The sequence below is a fragment of the Falco punctatus genome, assembly GCF_963210335.1.
Source record: "Falco punctatus genome assembly, chromosome: 10".
NCBI classification, from domain to species: Eukaryota; Metazoa; Chordata; class Aves; order Falconiformes; family Falconidae; genus Falco; species Falco punctatus.
Genome location: NC_137590.1, coordinates 23264645 through 23280002, shown reverse-complemented (window position 1 = coordinate 23280002; position 15358 = coordinate 23264645). Strand labels below are relative to the sequence as shown.

General features: G+C 35.9%; 1 protein-coding gene across 1 annotated transcript in view; it reads right to left on the bottom strand.

Annotated features, from left to right (window-relative positions):
• LUZP2 (leucine zipper protein 2) overlaps positions 1 to 15358 on the bottom strand; it is a 291793-nt gene that overhangs the window by 275579 nt on the left and 856 nt on the right. The window contains exon 2 of the mRNA XM_080405373.1: positions 1 to 15358. This exon is cut by the window's left edge and continues 17382 nt beyond it. The gene's annotated coding sequence lies outside the window, so the exon portion shown is untranslated.

Below are 15358 nucleotides of genomic sequence, written 5' to 3'. Positions count from 1 at the left end.
CCTGAGCACTTTAGTCCTGATGCAGCAAAGTACTTAACACATACTTAACTTTAAACACGTGAAGAGTCACAGTAATTTACTCAGATTTACCGAATTGCAGTAAACTAATGACAGGTTTAAGCATCCTGTGCCACCCAGAACTGAATGCTTCTGCTCCTGGTGGGACCAGGCTTCACATCCACAAAGATTCCAGAGTTCTGGAAAATGGGAGAGGTGCTGCCTGTAACAAAGGGCTGCTTCCCCTAAGGGCAGCAAATCTCACGGTTTATTTACAAATTAAGAAACAACATAACCTACAGTAATGTTCACACAATGCATAGGTACAGAGAAACTCAGGACAAGTCAACTGCTAAACTATATCCATTCAGGTAAAACAAAAAAACCCTGCTTAACCCGGTGGAACTATTACAATGATGTCTTAATCTAGAAGAAAACAAGGAAGATCTTAGATATTTAATTGAGAATCACTAACATGTCCTCGATAAGGATGTACTGTCAAGCCAAAATCTTTACTTCTTAGGACCAAATTCACTGCTGCTGCATGGAGTACGCCCATGTAAGAACATGGGTGAAAAATCTGTCAGGAACAAACATTTCTGTAGGATGTAAAGACTGTGTTACAATAACCAGTTTCAAGACACTAGTTATCTCATGAACTAGTTATCTCATGAGTCACCTTTCAGAGTAAACTCACTTTGTACTGAAATCAAGAGCAAAAATGCTTTTAATTTCATAAAGTACCTGGGTTTGATCCTGCAGAACTCAGATATATATTGGCTGATTAAAATGTGGTTGTGTTAATGTGATTAGATACGCTTTATTATATAACAACTTGAATGAATGCTGTTGTTTTTTCTTGCTTTTTCTTTTTTGCCAACCATAAGTACGCTGATACCACCCTGAGCTGAAATACCATCTCTGCAGAGTTTCTTTAACATTGTTTCTGATCCAGAACTGTCACTACTGCCGCAATAACTAAACCAGACACAATCAATGCATTATAAGGTCAGCTCCCAGTCCCATGACTTTCTTAAAAGCTTAAGGCTAAGATTTTAAGAATTTAAGGACCTAAGAAAAATTTAAGGTCCTAAATTTAAGAATGTAAAGACCTAAAGTGAGACACAGGGAAACTTTATTAGTGTTCCCAATGGTCAAAGCAAGCAAGGTAGGCTGATATCCCTAACTTGAAAGGAGGAAAAGTTAATGGAAAAAAAGAAGCTCTTCAAGACTATGTAGCATATTATTATACACTCATGCTCAGTCTGCAGGATTTACAGACAAAAAGAAACATCTTTGGGAATTCAGATACAGCTTTGACTGAAAGGGGCACTTCTAGCCGTATAATCATTGCTGAAGGTGTGGGAAAATAGGATGACATAGCAGACTTCCCACATTTTGCAGAGGTATGATGAGGTTTTCCTCTCATCTCATTTTGGTCTGGAGCCTTTTATTATCTATATACTGATGATACGAAACTAGTGACCTCTGGCATTGTGCGGTGGACCAGAAGCTTGAAGAAATTAAAAAACTGTGGTTCTTAATAGAAGCATGTGCTTCTTTCCTGAAAAACATACAGCACATCATTCTGGCATATGCTTGCTTACATATTTTTGTTTAAGATAGATAATAGCATGAGTATTTTACCAGCAAGTAGTGAATGTCCTGATCTTGCTGTCACAGGAGGATGCAGAGACAGGTGTCAGGGAATTGAAAATAGGATCAAAGTATTCCTTGGGCAACAGGTTCCAAAATGAATGTTAAAAAAACTGGTTAAAAATGTTTGAGGGAACACCCCCTAATGTAAAAATTGTGAATGCTGCAAAAGCGTAAGGGGAATGGACAGCATAAAATGACCTAGCCTGTGTGCTATATATGCTTTATCTAGAGAGCATCTGCTGTTGCCACTGCTGCAGACTTATGACTGGACTAAATGGACCATGTATTGATCCATTTGGCCTTTTTTTGTTGTTGTTTGATGGACAGTGAGAATAACAGTTCAATAACATAATAGCAGATTCATGTGGGTGGGGATATTGAGTCATTCAAAAATAAGCAATCTACAGAAACTGTGTGTATTTAAAATCAACTATGATTGCCAAAACCAAATTGTTAAATACTGTTAAAATTCCAGGATATATAACTAAGTAAAAGAATAACTATATTAATATAAGCAATGATTTGACAATGTAAGATCTTATCTTATTGACCTTGAAAATTGGAAATTTACCTTGACACTTTGGAATTTAGAGTAATATCTTTAGTCCTCATGATATTGCAACTTCATATTTTCTACTCACAATAACAATTCATATTTATCTTCCTTTTCATTTCCTGTCTTCTTTCCTTGAAATAAATAACTTCTAAAATAACAAAAGAAACTGAGAGTTTATAATTACTCTCAATCATAGGCTGTGGAATAATTTCAGTGAAACTGATACCAAAAGTCATATACTCTGCAGCATGACAGAGCAAAGAGAGATTTTCCATCCAGCCAAAGCTTATGAATTTCTTATTCAAGAAAAGGTTCTTTTACACTCAATTACCTTGAACTGCAGCATTTTTTTTTTATTTTGTTTTAAGAACATGCTGTAATTTTCATAAGCAAGTAGTGATTCCTATGACTAAAACAGCCTCACACACTATCCTACTCTTACTAAGGTCTAGTGATACGAACTCAATTGATTTCTATAGGAATTATATTTCTATTACTTCATTAAGAATGAAGTAAACAGAGAATCAATGTTTTCTTTTGTTATGGGTGATTGCCTTTTGACATGGCATAGCAAGCTCAGGTGCTCAAATTATAGAAAAGGGAGTAAGTTCTTTAACAACTTGCTGAACATTTTTGCTTTAAGCAAAGGATGGATTGTCATATCCGCCTAATTTGCACCGCTCAAATGACACAAATGAATGAATTCCAACCATAGAGCATCTCTCTTTCTCTGGGGACTGTGCCAAAAGCTGGACTGATGCTGGAGACATCATGTCTATGGATTTCCTTAATAAGAATATTTGTCAGAGAAAGAGGCCAGATATGCTTCAGTGTGTGGAATGTATGTTTTTACTGATTAGTAGGTATTTTTATTCTTTTTGTGAGTTCCTATGGCAAATAACTTTATCACAGAGAAATGCTTGTTCTCATTAGATATCAGACCTGATTATAGATAAGATACTCATATTTTTAATTTTAACTTTTACATTCAATTTTACTTAACCTCATAAATGAAATATCTCTTTAGAAAGACAGTATTTTTACCTTTAAGCCTAATGTATCATTTTTGAAGTCAGAGGCAAACTGTCAGAGATATTAATTTACAGCAATTAAGAAATTGCCTACACACTCAGAGTGATGAGCAGACCGATTAGTGTCTTGCAGTTTTGTATTTTACCAAAGCTGAGTTCTTAGCCTAAGTCTTTCCGAAATCCTCTGCAAAACAGGAATTATTTGTCCTCTCTGAAACTGGATGATACCATAAAAATTAAATCACTGGATCATTTAAAATTACCCAGGATCATCTGATTAAAAGATACAATATAGATTAAAGAAAATAGTTTGGGTTTTTTTTCACAGCAGTGACTAACAGCTATGATGACAGAGCTCTATATTTAGTAATAAAACAGTTTTACTAAGTGCAAATAACAGTTCTTACTACTTCTGACATGAATTGCGTCCTGTCATTGGCCAGAGTGGATAAAACCCCAACTATCAAAACAATGGAGGGATGCAAGTAAGATCCCTACTCCTGTGAAAAGAACATCACAAAAGCACAGTCCTCTGCTACTGTGTCCTAACGCTACTGACTTTGCACTAAGCTTTGCAGTCCAAAGAAAGAAGAAAATTGGTCTTGTGAAGTCAGTGGGAGCTTTACTACTTCAGGAAAAGTAGTATTTTAACCAATTTATAGCACATAATCAAAATATATTCTTTATAACAGAGCCTTTCTTAAAGTAACCAGCTATGCATGATATATTGTAGAATGTCTATATGCAAACTACAAAGTATATGAATGTTAGCAATTGAAAATACAACATGCTGGGGTGCTAAAGATCTCCAAAATATCCTCATATCTCCAGATCCACTGATAGCCCTGCTTTCTTCCTGAAGTTGCAAAATGGTAACACAGATGTTGGAGAAAACTCAAAAGTGTTGTTTCCTCTATCTCCACATTCTTCATGTTCAGATTTTCCTATGCCCTGTCAACTCTGTCTCTAGCAAAGTTGTCACATATTTGTAACTAAATATCCAGAACACCCTTCCTCTAAAAACACAAAGAGTTTACAAATACCATTGCAATATTACACAGGAAAACCTCAGAAATTAAGGGCTGTTAAGAGTTGCAGTAGAACTGAAAATACTAATGCTGTGAAAAGCATTTAAACTAGAATAAAGCTTAAATTAAGATGCTATTTAGGGAAACAAAAGTAATTAATTTATAAGGCAGGTGTATACTTCAAACTGAAGTTTTACTTTATATAGAAAAGAGAAAAATCCTGAGCACAGGATTTAGTAAGCAAATGCTGAGAACTACTGGTCATAAAAGTCTGAAAGAAAAAGGAACATTATAAATGTGGTTTTCAAGTGCCCTGGGTACTCAGCAAGTGTCTGATGACAGAGGAAGTCAGGTAATATAACAGATGAAATATTCCCCTAAAACAGTATTCTTAAAAATTTCCAAAAAAGTCAGAATAAAAATCAGTAAAACATAAGGAAAAAGACATTTTTTTAAATTCTGCTTGATTTGTTTTTAATATACTGAAACTAGTGCAAAAATACTGTGATTGTATCCACACAGGCATTGACCATATTTTCAGTATAAACAAAGGCTTAATATACTTAGTCATATAGACCTGTGGCAGTGAGGTACCTGCAAGTCTGCCATCAGTTTCTGAAGTCAGAAGTTACTACAGGAAAGAAAAGAACTAGCATGCTTTGACAAACTAGCCTTAGATGCCAACTCTCTCAAGAGAAGTGGATGGATACACTGGAAACAGTTGAAAAGAGCTACAGAAATTACCATCCATCGAGATATTACGCCTTGAAGTGAAAGACTGAAGAAACATTTTTAGGTAAGAAAAGAGGCAATCACAGTTTTTCACAAATATTCCCCGTTAACTACTGGGAGTAGAGACTTCTGAATACATATCTTTAAATTAACAAAAAGATGCACTCCAATCCAATATTTGATGTGAATACTAAACTAATTTCATTAAAAAAATTCAACTGCAACCTTTTTTAATGAGGGATATTAACTTTTGAAATAATTTGCCTAGTTTTCTTATAGCTGCATTTTAAAATCAAGTTTTAAAATTAAGATGGGAAGTATTCCGATTTACCAAAATTAAAAAGAAATAGAAAGGTAAAAGGAATGCAGAATTTGGCCCATTATCTTTGTTAAATGACATCTTAAGACTTGAAACATGTTTTATTTTCCTGAGAATCAGTATCCAAATCAGTTTGCTTTAGGAAAACTGGAAGAAAAAAAAATCTACCCCAATTATATATATCATGATATTGAACAAAACTGCAGCAATGTTTCTTATCATAATCATGAACCAATTCTAAGCACAAGTCACATTGTTGCCTTAGAAAAAAAATAATCACAGTAGGAGAAGCTTGATTTTCTCTAATGGTAGTAGGTAGAGATAGCTACAAAAGGAAGTTCTTGTATATTTAGACAAATATAGATTTGTCCCAGAATATAAAGTTGCTCCGTAGGAGCCTGCTATTAGTCATGGAACTTGGAGGAAAACCATTTGATGCTTTAAGAACTGTTGGGGAACAGCTCAACCAAAGATTATTCTTGGTGCCACTAGTACACTGTTTTTTCATTGCTCTTATTTTCTAGAAACTGAAAACCAAAAGATTTATTTGTTGTGTCAATTTTCAACATGCTGCATTTCTCTTTACAGAAAAATGATGTTGAATTATGGAATTACTGCCATTTAAAAGATGTTAATAATGGAACAGACCAATTTTTAATTTATTGAAGTATTTTATTGGTGAAAAAAATTTAACTTTCTGATGTTTTGGGAAAGCTGCCTGAACAAAACAACAAAAAATAGTCCTATGACATGAAAATTTGAACTGTTATAAATAAGAACTAAGAATCAATCTGCAGTCACTGTTGGTTTGTTTTGGGTTTTTTTGTCTGACATTATTAACTGTTTAGGATCAACAATTCTGAATGTCAGGAGCTTTCTGTCTGTGATCAGAAACAGAGTTCTGCTTTATAGTTGGCAGCTTGCTTTATTTTTTTTTTTTTTTTGGTTAAAACTAAACGAACTACACTAAGCACTGCTGAACTGTAATGAATTCCCAGAATATAAGCCCATGTTTCAATTCTTTTATCTATCTTCAGACTGGTCAAAGCAGAAAGTGGATTTTGAGACATTCAGCAGCCAGTCTCAGTTTGAAATCTGCTGCACAGATAGCCATATACAAGAAGTTATTTTCTCATTCCAGCAAATTTCCAATGTTTTATGCTTTTATACCATCCAGAATCAGGAGAAAAAGTTGAAAATCTAAAATTGGTCAACACACTAGAGCCAGTTACAAGTCAGGCTTGATCAGAGACTGATCCTTTTGGCTACAGCACATTATCTTTTTTATCTCAACATATATTTTTATCCATCTATATGGGCTGACACCTTCCTCAGGTGTTGTTGAAGAAAGAGTGATATTATTCCATCAGGTATACTTGCACAGCTCCTGTTGTTTGAAAAGATAATGTATTTATACTTTTGTCTGGTGGAACACCTGATAATAATTATTTACAATTTATTTTTATAGTAAAATAACATTTTCAGTGTCCTGATTATCTTATTAAATATTCTTCTGCCTGGAGCTAACAATCAAAAAATAACAGAAGACAATTCTCTTACTTGGTGTGTGCTGCAATGTAAGTATTCACATGACAGGATTATCTGTTACTGCTCTTTTCCTGTTTTCCATTTATCTTGGTACATGTTCTTCTGCTTTAAGGAATAAAAGTCAGCCTAAATTTGGCTTTTTATCTAAGAGTTCACAACAGCAACAGCTGTTATGTGTTTAAGAGAACTGAATAGGCTTTTTGATTTCATGATGTCACTCCACCTGTGAGGGAGCTAGGTAAGAGTAGGAGGAAGACTGTCCAATAGATCATGCTTTGAGTAAAGCCAGTATATTGTACATATATTGGCTTTTGGACAAACACCACAAAATCAGGTTCATTTTGAGAGTTTGGCATTGATCCTGCAATGTATCCCACTCACCTCTTCCACCTGCCATCTTCTTTGCTAATTTAGACTGTAAGAAATGGGGGCCAGAGGCTGTGATATATATAGATAGATAGATATATATATATATATATATATATATATACACACACACATGCCATGTGACTCATCCACACGTGTTGTTGGGTTTGTTGATAATTACCAAATGCACTCTATAAATAATAATTTCTGTCAATTGAAAGTCCTCACAGCTATACAAAATCTGAAGTGCAAAATTCATGAGTGCTCTGACTGAACCCACACTTATTTCAGACTCAGAAATCGCCCATTTAACATAGCCTTTGACAACTTGTTAAAGTCGTCATTTTCTTTAGCCTTTGTTCCTCTTGTAACTTACACATTCGACCAATTCAAGCTCCACCTTTTTCATGAAAAAGACTTGATCATATCACTGCAACATCCACTCCTTGATAGTTTAACAAAGGCTGGTGGAGCTGCCTGGAGCAGGGGGTGAAATAACTTCAGCAAAACTTGAGGAAGCAATCCCTAGATGCTCCTGGCTGCTTAAGTCACAGATTCCCACTGGCTGCTCTAATCGCCTGGAATACCTAGTACAGAGATGTCACCAGCTTGAAAATTGCACATGGCTCACCTCATTTGCTATACACCTTCTAACACCTCAAGCAAAGGCAACGTTTTTGGAATTGAGGCAACCACAATCCAGAGCTCTGTGTCCAGTTTTGGGCTCCTTCATACAAGGAAGACATTGGCATACTGGAGTGAGTCCAGCAGAGTGTCACCAGGGTGGAGGGTCTGGAGCACATGGTGTATGGAGAGAGGTGAGAGTGCTGGGCTCGCTCATCCAAGAAATGGATGATTAATGGGAGTGGAAATCCCACCGCTGTCTGCAGCTATGCAATAGGAGGATTTAAAGAAGATAGATTCTTCTCGAATGTAGATAGTGAGAGGATAAGAGGGAATGAGCATAAGCTGGAACATGGGAAACCCTGATTAAACATAGGGAAAACAAATTTTCCACCTTGAGGGTGATCAAAATTTGGGACTGTATTTCTTCAGAAAAGATGTTTCTATTGAACCAAAAATGAGTAAACAGGAAACTGTGTTAGGTTTTCCATCTAAGTTCCTTGATTACATCTCCTTCTGAGGTAAATAGAACAGAATATGCAAAAACCTGGAATTTTTTGACCTGTCTTATTTAATTTTAGGCAAACGTCTGTGGGATGAAAATGTATGAAATTAATATTTCATCAAATTGCAAATCATAAAAATATTCACAAGTCAGAGGTGAGAAAGAACATACTTGTGGATATTTCTCTCTTCCTTTTCAAAAGTTTGAAAATACTGAAAGGCAAATAAGGAGAAAAAATCTCTCAGTCCTTATTACTCAAACTAGATGTCCTCTGAAATGACAGAGGGTATGTTCACACTAGCATTTTAGTTCAGGTCTAGAGTGCACTTCCGAAACAAATCTGGGTTTTCCCACCTAGAGTGTTTGTTAGCTTTAGGGTTGTCTTGAATCTCACTGAAAATTAAAGCGGAGGATGTACCACAGAAGCTCATTAATGCACTCTAGCTGCCAAAACCCCCCATGTGCACAGAACCAAGCTAGAACTACTCCACAGAGAAATCCCAAAATATAGAGTTAGTTGATTTTGAGTCATCAGCACCAACTGTTTTGCTCTGCAGATGTCCTCCTATTGTGCTTCTACTTGCTAATGTAGATGTGGCCTGCATGGTCAACACTGTCCTGTTGAATTCAAAGCAATTCTGTCTAAGCACTGACATTTGATAATATTTTATGCAAACGCAACAGGAGTTTTTGCTTGACATTAGGGTTAAGAAGATGAAGCTTAGAGTAATGACTCCAAGATGTGATCATAAGTATAGTATTCTGGGTTAATTACAGATGAATCTGAAGTGATGCATTTAAATCTTGACCCCTTTTAGCTTCAATAAAATGATGTAGAGTGAACTTAGAAACAATTACATTTGAATGCATTTTCATTATAGACAGAAAGCAGCTTTGAAAACAGTACCCATACAGAATGTCATTCCCCAGTAAAGGCTCTGCAGTTTCCAGATGTTTTGTTAGGCCATTAGGCATATCATGTCTCTGACATCATCTGTGGTAACTCTGTAGGTGATTAACTACACCACACATCTAAATTCCTATTATGTACAAGGGGATTCGCTGAGAACTTGCAGAAATTAAATTGCAATAGAACTCCTTATATACATCTAACCTTAGGTAGAAGTTTCCTACAGAAACAATAATAGCATCAGCATAGGCAGAAATCTCATGTTCCTCTAAATGTCATTATACGATCTGCATACTCTTCATATCTTGTGATCATTACCAACACAGCGCACATAATACAGATACTATTACTGTGACTGAACAATTATAAACTGATAATATGGAGAAATACACATATTTTTTACCCAGGAAAGGAAAAAGCAGCATTTGTTGCCAACTAAAATTTTAAGTCTCTGATCACTGAAAAACAAACAAGCATATGACTGAGTAAGTTCCTAGTCTTCACACTTATTCTTAATTTTATAACCCATGGCTCCCTTCCTGCAACAAAGTACAGCATCAAGTCACAGCCCCATTGATTCAGTGGGGCTATTATGATCCTATTGAAATTGCCCTGCTGTAAGTATTGATTACTGTCAATGATAGCTGAAAGCAAAAGGCACAGATACTCAACTCTTATAAATGGTAAAGCTTGTAAATGGAAATACCATATATTTAGGCTGGATGTTATGAACACCTACTTACACATTCAAAGTATGTATATGAGTACCATAGAGCCTAGATTTTAAATACAAGTCCAATTACGATTAATCACTGGTGGCACGATCAGGATCTTGGTTTCTGCAGTCTTCAGTACAGTAATTTCAAACACAGAAAGAGCAAGAAGTTCAGCTCTTGCAGAATATAGCAAAGTAAAAAAATGCTATAATTGGGCTTAGGCTTTCCTACTAACTAAAAGGAAAGAAAAATACAATTGTTAACATCTTCCTGGTTATAATTGCATTGTGCCAGAGAAAAGCAAACCGAAAACAATTAGGTCAAAGAAATTATGGAAAATATGTTTGCCTAGCAAAACAGGGAATATATGATTAAAGATTATTATTTAAATAACATATTCAAAAATGGAAAAATAGGCCCCGCAACTTCAGATTTTATCAAAAACCTGTTAGCATTTGAAAAACAAAATCTTGCATGTCACTCCAGCTGAAAAATAGTTGATTTTATAAATTAATCTTTTTAATATGGTAGATTAATTTTTATGAATTACATGAATTATTTCCCCCCCAAAAAAAATCATAACAGAATGAACCAGAATATCCTTTATGAAATGAAAAAAACCCACTAAAAACATTTATACTTATCCCTTTCACAATTCCAAGAAGAAAAAGCAATGAATACTGTCATTTCAGATTGTAGTGAGATCTGGAAGTCTGATGGTTAAAATGCATAAAGCTAATATTCCTTTCTATTTGACAAGAAGAAAGTAATACCAGAAAGTTATCAGACAAGGCAACTGACCTTTTACATTTTCCAAGTTGGCAAACCATCTAATAATGTAGAAAAGCACTTCTTTTGAGAAGTACAGTTCTGAGATTTTGTTTGAGGTTCACCCTGATTTTAAATGCTCTGCAGCATGAACTCCCACTGAGAGAATGTATGTGACAAAGAGGCCATCCCCATCTTCTTTCCTAAAGGTCCCTTAGGGAGAGGCCCTCAGCCTGTAAGAACTCTTCCCCAGAGTCTATTCCAGGAAGCTTTTTTCCCTGCTGTTCCCATTTGAGACCATTATCTCCAATCCACATCAATATTTGTCCATGTATACCCAGACACAGAACAGAAGCATGCCTCCGAACATCAAGGCACGATGACAGCTGAAAAAGTTGCTGCTGCCAGAACACGCAGTTGTGTCTAGAAATCTTCTGCAACTACTGTAGAATTGCCTGGCGTGAGCCATAATAACTTGTTCTGACAGGAGCGTCTCACGCAGTAGTTTCAGCCCATTTTCAGGTTGTTTGCTTTCCCTGGGGCAAGGCAGGAGATGACAGCCGCATCCTTTCTGCATATGGCACCTCATGCAATAGACCTTCCACCTGCATGATACACCTGACACTTGCCACAAAACACTGGATATTTGAAGAGTGACTGTATTGAACACACACATCAAATCTGGTCATATTACAGGAGAGAGACTGGGAAGATAAACCTCCTCTGCTGTTCAAATAAGCTCTGTATTTGGCCAAACAACATAATTCACTTATTTTAAGAGAAATGATTCGTGTGTGTGTGTGTGTGTGTGTGTGTGTGTGTGTAGATTTAGATGACAACTCTTTGGCAATGGCATTTAGCTTGTTATGAGCTACTAATACATATCATCATGTAGAAAACACTACCATTAGCGGCACATGTGCTCTCAGTAGGGAGCTAAGATGAAATGAATGTGAAATTGGGACGTGTTTTCTTTCTTTATCATTGCTTTCTTTTAGTTTTAGTATCTGAATGCTGAATGGTTGCAAAATATTGACAAGCAAGATTATACTCCTGTTACTAAAGTCATACCTATTTACAGAGACAGCAAATTTCCAAGTTCAATTGGAAAGTTTGTCAAATGCCAACTTCTACTGAAAATGCTTTGCCATAAACCCCTGTATTGGGTTTGCATGGCAAGGTTTTGGTAGCAGGGGGGCTACAGTGGTGGCTTCTGTGAGAAGATGCCAGAAGCATCCCCCTGCACCACTCAGGGGAGAAGGGAGGGAAATAGGGAGTGAAGCTGAGCCCAGGAGGAAGGAAGAGGTGGTGGGAAGATGTTCTAAGATTTGTTTGTATTTCTCATTACCCTACTCTGATTTGAACAGTAATAAATTAAACTAATTTCTCCAAGTTGAGTCTGTTTCGCCTATGACGTTAATTGCTGAGTGATCTCCCCATTCTTATCCTGACTCACCAGCCTTTCATTACATTTTTCTCTCCCCTGTCCAGCTGAGGACAGGAGCAACAGAGCATATTTGGTGGGTACCCAGTGTCAAGACAGGGTCAGCCTACCACAAACCTCATAGTCAATAACACCCTAAAGTTGAAATTAAATGGATGCATTGTGTTCTGTTAAAAGCTGCAGGTTTTGGAGGTGTAGCAGGGGTGAAGTTTGCAAGAGGGTTACATCTGAATTCCTCTATTTTGCATCAGTGAATTTATTCCATTGATAATAGCTTCAAGTTGCTTCTTAGTAACCTATAGGTATTCCCTGTGTATCTCTTTGTGATACTTAAATGGACCTTTCTTAAGCTAAATGAAGAAGCAATAGAATGGTATATGTTAGAGCACTCAGTCTTCCAGGAGTTGTTTACAACCAGAAAGCAATCTAAATGAAAATTTTAAAGAAATAAGACCGTCTTGCTTTCTAGTACATAATCCAACTGATTCCAGATAATTACTTGGTACATGTAACTACTTGTAAGAAAGATTATAAGGACATGAAAGAAAAAGTAAAATTTACAAAATACCTCCTAAAAATTTTTAATCGGATTTAAAACATTAGGATTTAACTAACTAGGTACACTTGCAAGTTTTTGAAATATTGTATGCTAATAAGATGTAAGAAAAGCAGAATTATTTATAAGCAGGTCAGAAATGTTGCTGGGATCCCCTCCTAAGCAGAGAAAATTATCAAAGGAGGGTTATGCAGTGTACATGAAAACCTTGGTAGTTACTGTAAAGTAATTATAATAGATGTAGCCATTGCCATCCATACCAGGTCAGATAAAAGTCTGTTCTAAGGTTTCCTCAGTGTTAGGTGAAGGAGCCAAAAAGCTGAGCCATTCTGAACACTGGAAAACTCTCCCACTAGGAAAAGCTCTTTGCTAAGTACTATCACTTAGTGGTGGATTTATATTCCTCCTGAAATTTTATCTATTTCTTGAAGTTAATGTAAGTATAGAAGCAGGGATGCATTTTACTCTCATTTTTTAAACATAGCAGTTTAATGATATAAAATACTGAAAAGGTCTGCAATTTTCACCAGAGTCCACCAGAGACTGGACGTTGAAATCTTTTGCAAATCTATATGATTTCAGAGCCTTCAGCTCCCCATATAATCCAAACCACATGGAGCACACTGTAGGACTGACGTATAAAGCATTATTAGACAGCCAGTATAAAACATGACAGAAATAATAACCCTATTATAAACTATCCTTCTTTATGAGCAGAAAGAAGGAAATCTTGGGCATGGTAGTGGCTTATAACAAATGTGATAATAAGGACTCTCTCTGTGTGTGCCTCTCTCTTCATTACAGAAGAGTCTTAAAAGCAAGATTAGACAAGATTTTTTTTTTTCCCCACAATTGATGCTAGGCAGGAGGAATGCTAACCTGTGCTTCACTTTTCTGAAAGTGACTTAAGTAAAATCCTAAATACAAATGAATCCTAGACTTTAAAGCATCTATGTTATTTCTGGAAATGTAAAGGAAGCTCTTAAAATGGCTTAGCCATTGCCTCTCAGTAAAAAGCAATACCTAAAAACCCCTTCACTCCCTATAAAAAAAGCTGCAAATTGCAAAACCGGTAACCTTGTGCTTCAGATAGCCACCACAGCATCCATTATGTGAAATTAATAAGTGCTTTTCAGTTCTGGAATATGTTCTTAGAAAACTTACATTCATTTAGAATAACTACAGTAGCAACTATGGTAGCTTTTATTGTTTCTCTCTGCGACATTTGCTTGAACAGACTGAAAATATATTTCTTTACCAGAACTATACTCACGTTTCCTACCATTATGTTCCCCATCTCTTTGCAATGCAATAGGTTAAAACCTCTCAGAGTTTCAGAAAGGATTACTGTCAATATTTCTCTTTTCCTCTGAACAACTTCTCTACCACTGAACCTGAATAAAATGGCCCTGGAGCCATCATGGCTTCACTTGCTGATTTCTTATCAATCAGCTCCCTTGACTGTTGTCATCTTTTACATTTCTCATAATTTTTAAGGCTTTCATATCAATCTTTGTAGATGGCAGAGGATACAGTTAATCCTGAGCTGTTTTCTCAGTATATTTCCTGTGAAATTTGCCAATTTAAATTATAGCTTTAAACTTTTCTATTATCTTCATCATTTGACTCCTATATACAGATTATCTTTATGAAAGGCACTATAGGAAAGTCAATAATGTTCATTTGTCATACAAAATGTAATTGTAATGCACTTTTGCAGAGTACTCTGTGTTTTCTATTTGGCTGTTCTGTAAACAGAACCTCCACAGAAAAGAGATTCCATTTAATGGAATTCTTTTATATCTTCATGAGAAGCGGAAGAAGAGAGTTCTTTGATCTCTAGTTGAAAAAATATTATACAAAACAGGAATTTCACCATCCAGCACTGCTACACAGACCTCTTCAGAGGTAGTAAATGTTGGCTTTACAAGAGAATAGGAGGCTTTTTGATGCATACTTGGATGTGTATGTTTTATTCATTTTCAGAAGGGATGATTTGATGAATTATATATATCTTCTATCTTCTCAGATACTAAGTGGTGGAATCCATTTAGTGACTTCTAAGAGAATGCAGAAGCAGAAGAGAACCAGTGGGGAACCACCATGCACTGCAGCAAATGGAAGTGAGGGCTCAAGTCAGACTTTTGCTCCTTGGCTACAGGGAGTTAGTTGTGATCTGGAAGTAACTCCCATGAGTTTTTTTCCTGTTATTACCCAAAGCCCCCAGTATTTCAATACTGAAAATCAAATTTCTGTCTAGTCCCTACAAAGCTGAAAGCACAGAATAGAAATGCAATTTCCTATCTAATCCTTCAGAGAAAGTCTTGGCACAACCCCAACTTAATATTATTTATGAAGTAGAATATTACTGTGATTTAGGGTTTCAGCATTGCATTTTGTAATCAATAGCATTTTCATTTTTATGTAGAAAATGCAGCAAGTACTTCATGATATGATTTCAGCATATGTCATAGAGCATGTGGTTACTGATATAAACAACACAAAAATGCTATATCAATGACATCTTTTCAACAAATTAGGTAAACAGAAACTAATAGGCCTTAATTCAGCATAACTGTTCTATTAGTTTATGACACCA